This window comes from Nilaparvata lugens, chromosome 14 (assembly GCF_014356525.2).
Source record: "Nilaparvata lugens isolate BPH chromosome 14, ASM1435652v1, whole genome shotgun sequence".
Lineage (NCBI taxonomy): Eukaryota > Metazoa > Arthropoda > Insecta > Hemiptera > Delphacidae > Nilaparvata > Nilaparvata lugens.
Genome location: NC_052517.1, coordinates 9,618,050 through 9,631,586, shown reverse-complemented (window position 1 = coordinate 9,631,586; position 13,537 = coordinate 9,618,050).

Here is a 13,537-nt window from a genome sequence, read left to right as displayed (position 1 = left end):
CTTCTTAGGTGTTAATATAAATAATTTTCTATACATCAGGTACAATCTTTTCTTTTGCTAATGGCTCTTTGGTTTTTTGGTAGCTAGCATTCACTTTAGGTTTTTCCAGGTAACAAACATGGCATAACTAAAGGTAATAAATATAAAACATATAAATAAATATACTAACATTAATAAATATAATAATAACAATAATAAATGACTTTTTGGGTTTACAATACTTTTTTTTTTTTTATAATCATGTTGAACGCTACATTCGATTCGGGTGGCTTTGGCCAGCTGACTGCTTGTTCTACGTTTCACATTGCTTACGTCAGAACTGGTTGTTGAGTCTTGCAAGTAACCTAATTTCTACATTTTTCCTTTTAGAGGTAATTAACAAATTTTAATTATTCTATCCCCGCTTGTGTCCTTTTTTATTTGATGTAACTAATTTAATTACATATTCAAAAATTACTCCCTTGCTTGTTGCAGGTTTTGATAGATGGAAGGAAACGAAAAATCTGATTTGTTGACACGAGGTGGCCTCATCAATATTAAATTTATTAAGAAAGGTTAGTAATTGGCTTGATAGTGGTGTTTTCTTTGATTACTTATCCTATTATTTCAAATTCGCCGATATAGCATGTAGAAATCCCGTGGTTTACTTGCATCTTCTTGCATTCTGTTTGTAGATGTTGTAGGCTGGTGAGGTTATCTGCTGTTGATTGTTGAGGCTGTCCTAATTGATAATTTTTTCATCATAAATTTAAAACCCTTGTATCTGGTGTATTCCTTTAAATAATTCCAAGCTTCATATATGATAATTCCTTTTAATCCATTCTTTTTCCAATCAATCTGTACTCTTAACTCATCCTTCCTTTCATTTTCGTTTAAAATTCTCGATCTCGGTTCATTATAACTCATTAGGCTCACAACAATAACTATTTTCATAATATTAAAATTCCAATCATCAATAGTAGATTCATTTAACAACAACAATACAATATTTTTCATCCTATCTACAACACAGTCTTTTTTATCCATATCACAGCCATAACCAACATTACACACAATATCAGAACATTTATTATCTTTTTAATAGCATAATCTCTCATCATATAATAACTATTTACTTCCATTTTATTAATATAATTTTTTAATTCTCTTGATTTTATTAACCACTTTCTGTCCATCAATATCCACAAGTAATCCATTCCATTATTATCCAGGCATGAATCCATATTTGTCCTTTTAGTAGCTTCAGTTTTAATCCATTCATTCGATCCATTTTGCCGGTCACATAGCTGATTGGCTCTCTTGAAGCGTATGTGCCGCGGATGCACGCCGTCGGTGATCTCTTCCTGTCCTCCTCGGTGCCGGTCCGGTGTCCTCCTCGGGCGTTTAAAACGTGCATGCGGCCGGTATGCGCGCGCGCGGTTCCTCCGTTTCTTTCGCTTCTTCCGCCTCCGGGCCTTGTGATGCTTGTACCTTCGGTCATGTAGTCCGTCCTCCTCGTCCTGATGCCGGTCGGGTGTCCTCGGGCGCTTGCATCTCCGGGCCTTGCGGTGGGCGCTCCTCCGGTCCTGCATGTTGTCCTCTCGGTCCGGGGTCCTTGGGGTGCCTTGGTGGGGTCGAATGATGCGCGGGTGCGGTGGTGGTCTCTTGATGCGCGAGTGTGACGTTCAAAGCGGGTAGTATGGTGACGGTCTCCTCCTGGTGACTGTTTGGGTTCTCCGGCGGTGATTGGACTTCGGTGGGAAACAGGATACTTAATATGGGTTGATGTTTGCGGGTTGTTTTAATTTCATGGTGGGCGGCGGTTTTTTGTGGTAGGCTGTCTTGTATTGGCTTCGGTTCTTCTAATAATATTTTTGGTAAATCATTTCTAAAGGTGGTGTATGATGTTGAAATATCTTGATTTTCTTGGTTTGTTTCATTTGAGCTTGTGCTTGTTATATCGGGGGTATCATATAGTCCTGGTTTATTAGCTGTAGTTTTCTGTATATCTGGTGGCGGGTCGTTGGGTGCTGGGTTCCGGGTTTTTTGTTGATTCAATCCTGTTGCATGCGCTTATGTATAATTTGTACTTATTTGATGAGGTGGCGGTTTATGATTCCTGTTATAATTATTGTGAGCAAAACCATTATTTGTGTTGAATCGATCACGGCCATCATAATAATTTCTTTGATAGGTTTGCTGTGGATAATGGTTTGTTTGGCGATTTTGAAAACTTCTATCATTCCAATTATTATTGTGTTTATGATCATTTCGGTGTTCAAATTGAGGAGTAGGTCGTGAGCAATCATATGGTACTGATTCATAGGCTTGGCTGGTGTACTGATTAATTTTTGAATTAGGTTGATTCTGTGCATACATTTGATCTGACCGGTGATTTGATATTGCCATCATAGATTGTATATTGTATAAATAATCTATCAGCTGTTTGCAACTAGTTATTGGCTGTGTAGCCAATGCTGTTCTGACTTGGAAAGGTAGCTTTTTTATGATTATATTTGCTAAAACTGAATCACACATTGGCTCATCTAATTGAGCATTTTTCAGTTTAAGGGTATTAACAAAATTGATGGATGTGTCGTCTGTCCTAGAATTAAACTCACAAGCAATGATATTGGCTAGTGCATCCATTTGTCTATTTTTACTCCAATATTGTTCCAGGAAAGCTGCACTGAACTCGTCTAACGTCCTGAATTCGTGATTATGGATCTGGAAGAACATCAGAGGTTCACCGCTTAACAAACTGGATAATCGAAGACGCCAAAAATTCCAAGAGGTGGGTGTTAATGATTGAACTAGTTTTATCTGATCTATAAATTCTTTAGGTTGGAGATAGCGGTCTGTATTGTCAAAACGGCCTAATTCATTGAAACTGTGTAGTGAATCAAACGTTGCTATGGGAATAGGCTCTATATTCTCGTGCGGAAATTGATGTATTTGACTTTCAAGTTGTACTAACTTCTCTTGGGCCTGTTTCCAATGACTAGAAGCTTCTGTTTCATTATCTACTACTTCAGCATTTAATTCAGATGAAAATAATTGCTGTTCTCCAACGGCTGTCTCCAATGAATTAAGTTGTACTATGTTTTGATTTATATCAGAATTTGGGTGAGCTATTTCATGAATTCGTGAAGTGTTTTGTGCTGGTAGGTTATCTATTCTTTCGTTTAACTCACAAGTGACAGTATCTATTTTTGCTGTTAAATCGGTTGTAATTAGTTCTTGATTTTCAGCGGTAGATGCTGGTATTGTGTCCGCAGTTTCCTTACCCGTTCTTACCGATGTATCCTTCAATGATTCCTGCATTTCCTTCATTTCCGCCTTCAAGTCCTTCATTACCATGGTCATTGTTTTTCCTAAACTATTAGAAAATGACTTGATCATCCCCTCTACTATAACCTTCTTATTGCTTCTTGGGAGACATTTAACGGTTTATTACTGTTCACAGGATTCTTGGCGGTGATTGAAGAGATCTGGGCGTTGGACTCCATCGCGCCCCCCTCAGCGTCGATCTCCGCTACTATCGCCGTCTGCAGTGTGTCTGCTACCTTACTTTGCGTGGACGAAAAGAGACTCATATTTTAAAAATGGATTAAGTGTCAAGTGTTTGTTAAAAAAGTGGAAGTTTTGGCCAACAAGGCATTAATAAGGACACAAATGAGGATAGGCCTATGGACATTACACGCCAGGTAACCTATTTATTACTTAAGCTCTTATAATATAATAATACTATTCATTGATTTCTGACTAGCAGTTTAGGCCCATAAAATATAATAGCTCTCTCTATAAAATATATTTTCTACAATAATAATATAAAATTTTCTTTAAAACATATAATTTCTCTTTATTTAAAGCTATTGATTCCCCAAAAAGTAATACAAATTTTACTTCGCCTGTTTTCCTCAATACTCGTATAGGTTATCTATAATTTTCAATATGATTATTGACTTAATTTCAAATAATTATTCAATGAGCTCGGCTCTCATCATCAGTCCCACGTTGGTACGGCATGTTTTATGTCACGTTATTCTTTATATTTAAATAACGATTAGCCTCCTGCTTGGCATCAGTCGGTAGAGCATGAAAATTTGATATAATTATATAATTAGGTCGTGGTTTTTTAATGGGATTCAGTCTCATAAAAATCTTTCTAGGCCTAGGTATGGGCTTCCCCTATAACTCTTGTAATTCATTAAAAAAATAAATATATATAAATATGATACTTATACTACAGTGTTGAGGAATAAAAATAAATTGCACACCATAAACATTTTGATACATATATTAAACAAATAATGCAAAAAATAGATCGAGGCAAAAAATATATAAAGAGTGATAAAAAATATAATATAAAAATAGAACAATAATCGAATCAGTAAAATATCACAGGCTAAACTTTATATTCTAGATTTATGGCACGAATCATTACCATGTGCCTTTATCTTAAAATCATATGCATCCTTTTGCATGTAGCGGCGATATGCGCTTGTTAATACTTGTCGACTTGGACAATTCAATTAAAAAATAGGTTCTTTAAGATCAACTTGATAAATTAGCCACTAATAATCCAAATATATATATATATTAAATTCTCTAGTACTTAGTAGATTTCTTTGTATTGAATATATATTTTATCTCAGGGTGCAAGATTCGGCACCTGATGGAATAGGTAGAGCCATTCATCTAGTGAATTAGAGCTATAACAAACTATCGCAAATTATATTGCAAAAATTGAAATATCATATGAATGTGTTTTAATAGCCTAGATTTTATACTTCTTTGATCCAAATGGAATTTTCTGAAATGTATTGATCTATCTTTTTTCTTCAATAAAATACCTTTAATACTAATTTTACTTGTGCAAGTATTTCTCTTATTAAATTCTTAATTTATAATAAAAACCCTTTCGACGAGCTAGCTTTGATTATTAGATAGATTCGAAGCACTAGGGCGCCCATCACTAATTCAATATTTATCACTCACGTGTCGAAAATCTTCTTATAAGCTGCCGATGTCGATCCAACTCCTGGTGGTCCTGGAATATGGTAGCCGGAATCGTCTCTTCCAAGGGGTTATAAATTTATTTGAAATTGAAAATGACTTCTGCTTTACAAGAGCATCACAAAGTCTTTTAGGAAATTTAATAATTTGATCTAACTTTAACTTTTACAATTTATTAGCAAGGTACTACGCTCTAAAATATTTGGGGTCCTCTCATGGTGGCATTTGGCTGGTGAGTGCTGGTTCTCCTTTCTCAATTTTACAAATCTTACTTCCGACTTTCAAATTAACATAAAATTGAATATCTTAGTCCTCCGCCATTTAGGTTCAAATAGATCGTACAAAAAATATCAAATTATTACTCAGGTTGTGCGTTTAATAATTTCTTTGCCTTCGAGCCATATCGATAACATAGACTATACAATGTTTCAACATAAATCCAGTACATTTATATAAATATATAGAAATATTTTTGAATTGGCCTACAGTTGCCGCCTATTAACTGCCGTTGTGCTATTGGTGCATGCAAATTTGATACAGTATTCATGCGCCTGGTACCTCCTATTTCCTGAATACACTTAATTATTTTTATTTGGTTTTTTGGTTATGCTCTCTACATGCTAGTTAATATTCTATACACTAATATTTGTTTCATGCTACCTAATAATTAGCCACGTGATCATGTTTTTTTTCACATTGCATACTGTTTGATTGCAATAGAGCTCTGCCAAGGGGTTTTGGTCAGATTCTACGTTGCTCGATTTGATCGATCTCTAGGTCACCGATCCCTGAATGCATATACCTAACCTCAATCTTCAAAATATTTTATATAATAATATATTTATTAGCAACAAATTCCTTCAAATCCTTTTTAGGTTTTTGTACCGTTTAGCCAGAACAAGCTGATGCTATCTAATCTTAATTGTTATCTATTTGGCGATATTAGCCAGTTACTTTATTTCAGACCTATTACTATTTCGGTTAGGGATTTTTATCTACCCAAGTTCGATATTTTACAACTTGTTTCTATATAGTCTGTTTCTATACTTATTCTTGATTGCATCATGGTTGAAAAGGCTCACTCACAAAGACATGATGTTGAAAATATCTTATTATATCAGAGTTAGGAATCCTAATGCCTTTTCATATAGAACTTGACTTGATAGTTGGGCCTATGTTCCTTTTTAATTAAATCGCGCGTCGACGTATAGACAAGGTTTTTGGAAATTTTGCATTTCAAGGATAATATAAAAGGAAAAAGGAGCCTCCTTCATACACCAATATTAGAGTAAAGATCGGACTATAGCCTAGAATTATTTATCATAAATCAGCTGTCCAGTGGAATACTAGTAGTTCTGTGAACAGTAGACCTCACGCAGTATTCTCATCCTCAAGTACCTGATTGAAACTATAGACCTTATGGAAATACAGCAATAGACTGGCTTCTCCACACATCTGTGTAATCACTTGTCAGCTGATTTATGATGAATAATTCTATAGTCTAATTTTTACTCCAACATTGGCGTATGAAGGAGGCTCTTTTTTCTTTTTATATTATCCTTCAAATGCAAAATTCCCAAAAACCTTGTATATACGTCAACGCGCAATTGAAAAAGGAACATACCTGTCAAATTTCATGAGAATCTATTACCGCGCTTCGCCAAAAATGCACAACATATAAACATTCAAACATTAAGAGAAATGCCAAACCGCCGACTTGAATCTTAGACCTCACTTCGCTCGGTCAATAATACTACCCGTTCAAAAACATCAAACATCTTGGAAATGTATCTTACCATCAACGTTAGTATACAGTTGACTCTAATACTACCCGTTCAAAAACATCGAACATCTTGAAAATGTATCTTTCCATCAACGTTGAAGACAGTTGCAGCCAGACCTGATAACAGCGCTCACACTCACATTCCGGGACGACACGTCAAGGTACGATAGGACAGAAAGCTCTACGTTTTTAAGAAATTTCTCTTGACATTTTAAATTGATGAATTATTGATTAATCTTTGAGAAAACATAACAACAGGTCAATGTAACTTACTGTGCGCGAGGTCTACTGTTCACAGAACTACTAGTACACTTATAGGCTACTACTACTTAATTTTTAAATTTCATTATTTTGAATGGAAACATTGACGTGGCATAGCTGAACTATGATATAGTTTTAAAAATGCTTAATGCATGATTTTGTTATAAGCTGTTCAATTTGATTGGATTTTGGAATGTACTGCTAGAATCGCTTTAGAATGGCCGCTCTATGAAGAACATGGGTGTCCAGACCACTTTCTATAACCTTGATTTTGAGCAAGGTCTATGATTACAGGTCATGACACTATCCCGTGATGCATTGCAAAATTGCCATTTTATGGGGTTCTAGTTCAACAATTATTCTCAAATTTATAAGCTGTTATCATTATACATTGAACAACATGATGTGTTATTTTGTTATATTGTTCAAGGAATATTGCTTGGCTTTGAATTGTAGAGTAAATTCTCCCTACAGAATAATCTAATATTCAGATTCCAACTAGGAACTGAATTGAGAAGATCAAGACCTTATCTCTTCAAGGCCTTTGCTGAATTATTGTTGATTTTTAGATTGGGAACTTCAAACTCTTTTTGAGGTTTGCCTTCTGTCCCAATGCCTTATGAATCATAACAAGCTACTACAATAAGAACTATTTTTGATAAGAAAAAAATTAATATTGAACTATTTATCATTGGAATTTCATTATTAAAAAATCAAAAACCCGAATTTATATATTATCTGAACCAGAATATTGTTCTCAAAAAGCATAATGCATGCTTTTTTTATGAGCAAATTCGAATATTTCAAATGTACCGCCATAAAGATCCTACATAATGGCAGCTCCATAAGGAACAGAAGTTTCATGACCTGTATTTATAGACTTTGATTTTGAGAGCGAATGCTCATGCTATCCAGCGGACTTTTGTGTAATCATGATGAAAACGAATTTCCACGCGATCTAACAGTTTTCTCTGGTACTAAAAATTTGAGAAACAGTATTTGCATGCGATCTAGCGGATAATTCTGGAACTATTCAGGCCCATGACTGTTGAAGTGATTGGGAATTTGAACATAAATGCCCCTTACCATGAGATATCTACTTGTGCTATGTACTCTATAATGATACTTTTTGGAACTTTCTATCTTCAATGAGAAAGGAACTACAATTTTGCAAAAATTAGTGAGATTTTAGGAAAATAGGAAAACATCGATTTTAAAGGATTTTGATCTTTGATCAACAATATCTCCCGATATCTACCAATAAAATGTAAGATTCAAAATCTCCCTGGGCGTAATTTTGTGCTCTACAATCTGAGAACAGATGAAGCTCTCTATCCCACATCGGTTTCAAGATACACCTGACAACAGATAGAGCTCTTCACCTGGTCTAGGTGGAGGAATATGAGAGAAGAAGAAACGAGAAAAACAGAGAAAAAGAAGAGAAACTTACGGTAGTCTATTGACTCGACGATTAAACTCGGATTAACTGATAGGCCGCATTAGGAAGAACCGGATTAGTGAGGTCAGCACCTTAATCAGTATCAAAAACTTTATGAAATAGAATATATAATATTACCATTTGAAATCAATAGAATCCTATTATAAATATAATAATAGGAATCTCTGTATATATATATATTTATATTAATCTGTTTATTTTTATATCTAGTTATTCATTTATCTGGTTATTTATATATCTGGTTATTAATTTATGTCCAACAGATCTCGAAAATGGCTCTAACGGTTCTTACGAAATTTAGAACATAGTAGGTTCATGATATAGAAATTCGATTGCACTAGGTCTCATCCCTGGGAAAACTCGCTGAAGGATATGAAAAGGATAATAATTATCCATCCTTGGAAAAACAAATGATAATTTCGTCGTCTGTCGATAGCAGAAGATGCGAGTGTTGTGTGGAAGAGAGACAGAATTATGTTCAGCTGTTAAACTATTTGAAAATTGAAATGTGAAATCCTTTATTTGCAATCAATCAGCTTTTCTTTCGAGAAAAATTATCTAGAAATTTTAATTGACTTGATCAAAATGATCTGATTTGTTGACATGATATGGTATATTGTGCCGAGCACTATTTTTAATTCAGGCCTTTTCCCAAGTTATAATAGTAAATTTAATACGCAATAGACTAGAGCCATTATTGTGAGTTAGCGAAATAAATTATTTTCTCTCTCTATTATGAACGGCCATGACTTCGCGTTTCCCATGATAGATATTTAAAAATTGTGGCTCCGAGTTGTCGAGGAATGTAGATTATGGAATTATCTCTAAAACGTAGCCTTCCTGTCGCGACATGGAGTGTGATAAGCTGGAAAAGAGCAAGCATTCAAATTATAACAAACTACCGATTTTGCAGTTACTATTTGGTCCAAAGGCTCTAGAAGCCACGCAACGATTGGTCAAATTGATTCCTTTCGCCCAATAGAAGACCTGTTTCTAAATACAGTAGTGGGGTGATTCCCCAGCCGCGAGACCAGATTACGTTTCGGAGGAAACTTTGCTAGGAGCACTACGAGAGTAAAGATGTAGTCATTATGTTTCGCCCTTTTTGGGCAGGTTTACAAGTTTATATCATTAGTTAATGTAGGAGCTAGTTTTATTTTTATTAAAGTTTAAATTTTCTAGTAGTGCCATGTCCTGAAAGGTTTAATTGTGTTTCTTCATCATGTACGAATAATTGTTTCTTCAAATAACCGCTAAGGTACGTAAAATAAGGTTAAAAAATAATTTAGGGAATTTCATTGATTGAAACTTCCATAAGAGTATTGTATTAACAAAGCCTGTTATTTTTCAAGTTAATAATATTGATTGAGAATAATCCTTTTGATTTTATTAGTGATGGAAGATAATTAAAATTTTTTCTAAAGAAGTATAGAAAGTTCAGTTACGTTACATTTGAGTTATTGTCTCTGGAGATATATTATCGTGGAGTATTGCTGAAAGTCAGGAAGATAGCCTTTAAATTGGAATGAAATTTTTAAGATTATGTTCATATTGAGTTTATGACATTTTATAATTTTATATTTTTTAGACTCTGTTTTCTTATGTCATTGAGGCTTTCGAATGATTTAGTAAATTTTTATGATAGAAATCTTAATAGACGAAGAAGAAAGTTTTTCTTTTCAATGAGATTAATATTAATGAATGTTCAAATTTTAATACAATTTAAATAATTTTCTATGTGTCTACTAATTTTATTTAATTAAAGGTAAAAACTATCTACAAGATGAATCTTATAGGGCAAACATTATTTTTCCCTTAAAGTGAAATTTTCAATATTTGTTTCTTTTATTGTGTTATAAAGTGTCTTGTTTTGTTTTGTGATAAATTCATAATTCTAGTTGATACTCGTTTTTGGACTTGTATTTGTAGGTAAATCAAATCATAAACTCTGGACTGTTCATTTTAAATTAAGGTTCTGAGCAGTTTTCGGCGAATGCCCGTGGTTTACACTTGGATTGCGTCCTATAGTTCATAAATAATAAATAAAATAAATGTTGGCTAGCGCACAAGTTTCCAACAATACTAGTCGAGCTACTATATGAAAAATTATATTTGATTTCGCAAATCAAACGAAAAATATCATATAAGTTAGCATCATTTCAATCTGAATTATTCCTTCTCTAAGAGTATTATATCAATTTATATAAAAGTTAACATCATAATTAATGAAGTATTCATTTTCTAAAAGCATTATATTAATTTATTACGGGTGTTTTCATAAATGTTGCATTGTATATTAATGACACTCTGGCAAGTAAATTCGTTTTAATTCAATCTGTTAAATTTTGAGAATGAAATCAGAACGTCAAGATAAAATCTAAATTAAATAACAGAATAAACTCCTGTTTTAGCTTTTGATGAATTGTAGGAAGAGTTAGAAATTAATGCTGTAATACATTTATTTACAGCGGTTCATGTGTGTCCCCAAACCAACTTCATGTACCACCCCTTTGGTTCCGCAACTTTATGTAACACCGCTTCAAGACACCCGTTCAGACGACAGGTCTAGGGACGTAAGAGGACGTCGCCGTCAAGCCAAATTCAACCGGTAAAAGTTCACCGCCAAAAACAAGGTACTGTAACCCCGACGATAAAGCAACGTACAGACCAACGAAAGTGCAGTGTAGTGAAACAAAGGTTCATTCGAGAATGTCAATCAAAAGTGGGGATTCAAAATTATTATGAAATGGGTTATATGGGTTACTATCGACGAAATTTGGGTTCAACGGGCTTTTCTTTCTTGAGTAATTTCATGTTGAAATTAATTTGTTATTTTATGACTGATATTGTTTGGTTTTGTGACGTATTGCTATCTAAACGGGGATAGTAATGCGCCCCCGAATCAGATGAAGAATGTCAACAAAGTAACATGAAATTGTTGTTTCTGTTGTTCGATTTTAGTTGCCAATGTTTATTGGAGCTGTTTGTATTTTTCAATTATTTCAAATTGAAGTGTTATTCTATAGTAGAAACCTATTAAATCAGGCATGGCAAGATTGATTGAAGTTTTCTTGACTCTAGCCCGTTCACCTGCATGAATTAGGTATAGACTCAGGTATTTTCTAGATGTGTCTGCCTATTTCTAAATTCTAAATTTTATTCAAAATTGTCTTCTTTATCATCTTTTAAAAAGGTCAGGCACAATATCATTCTAAATAAGTATATCATAGTTTTCAAAGTTAATCATTACTTTACAGTTTTAAGTGATTGGTGAGTGTTATTTTGTTATTGAATTTGGTTTGTGAACAATCTCAATTGGAACTTTTCTATTTCCAAATGTTTGGACTGGAAATAATTGAACCTGAATTCAAGTTTATGGAACATAACCTACTTTTTGAAATATTTATAGTGTATAAATCAAAATTCGGGGGAAAAAGAGTTTCGGGCTGTGCCTGTTAGTCCTTCCCCAATCATTTTAAAGGATTGTAAATGAATAACGAGCGAAGCTCGGTGCCCCGATATTAATAGATTAAGAAAACAAATTATAGAAACTAGTTTCAGTGTTCACACTGTCATCAGGTTTTAAAAATAAATTTCAAATAAACGATGGTGTGAACCCTGACACCAGTTGTTATAATATGTATTTTAAATCTTTTATTTCAGAGAGTACCAAATTTTTATTTCATAAATAAAAGAAGAACCCAGGATTGAAACTTGGTCGTTAGAAAGACGATTCGCTCAGAGTGGGAGGATGAAAAAGTATTGTAGGCGAAAGCGGGAGACCAACGTAAATAATTATAATGGTTGATGATGAATTATTACTGTGGTCCTTAGTTGGCCTATACAGAAAAAAATAAGAGGTAATAGCCCTGATTTCATACGTCTTAAGATAATAATATCGGGGCACCGAGCTTCGCTCGTTATTTATTTATTGACTTTTGATAAACAGAACACAATTCTTTAAAATGATTTGGGAAGTACTAACAGGCACAGCCCAAAACTGTTTCTTTCTCGAATTTTGATTTATACACTATAAATAGTCCAGAAAGTAGGTTATGTTCCATACACTTGAATTCAGGTTCAAGTCTCTGTACAAACATTTGAAAACAAAAAAATAATATAATTTTGATTTTATACAAACCAAATTGAATAACAAAATAGCACTCACTAATCACTTGAAATTGTCAAATAATGATCATCTTTGAAGATAATGATATACTCTAGTTTGGGAGGATTATCATGTCATGTCAACAAATCAGATAATGTTGATCAAATCGATTAAATTGTCTAGGTAGATAAAATTTCTCGCTGATTGATTATGATTACACAGCTGGAAATAATTCTGTCTCTCTCCCACACAGGCACACGCATCTTCTGATATTGAGAGACGACGAAATTATCATCTGTTTTCCAAGGATGAATTATCATTTCAATATCGTTCAGCGAGTTTTCCAAAGAATGAGACCTAGTGCAATCGAATCTTTATATCATAAACCCACTTTGTTCCAAATTTCTTAAAAATCGTTAGAGCCGTTTTCGAGATCCGTAAAACATAGATAACCAGATATAAAAACTAATACAGAAATTCCTCGCTTAATATAATAGGATAATCTCACTGTAATCAGTCAATTAACGTTAGCGGCGTCTGAACATCTCAATTCTCACAGGGAAAAAAACTTACTTTGACCTTTCCTGATTCAGAAATGATAGTTAACAGGCAATGAACTATGCGAATAATATTTTATTATGTTGATAAAATTCCGAACTGTCGTACCAGGAAAACTCTTGTGAAAACTGTTTTTCTGTCATCATTAAGGCTAGGCACACACCAGTTAGTCAAGACAAGACAAGACATGATCAGACACAATACTTCACATAGTTGCTTATGAAGACATGTCTAATTGCAATGACTATAATCAGTGTGTGTTGCGTCATAAACAACTATGTGGAGTATTGTGTCTGATCATGTCTTGTCTTGTCTTGACTAACTGGGCTACTAGAGAAGATCATCATCAGAATTGAATGAATTGACAATT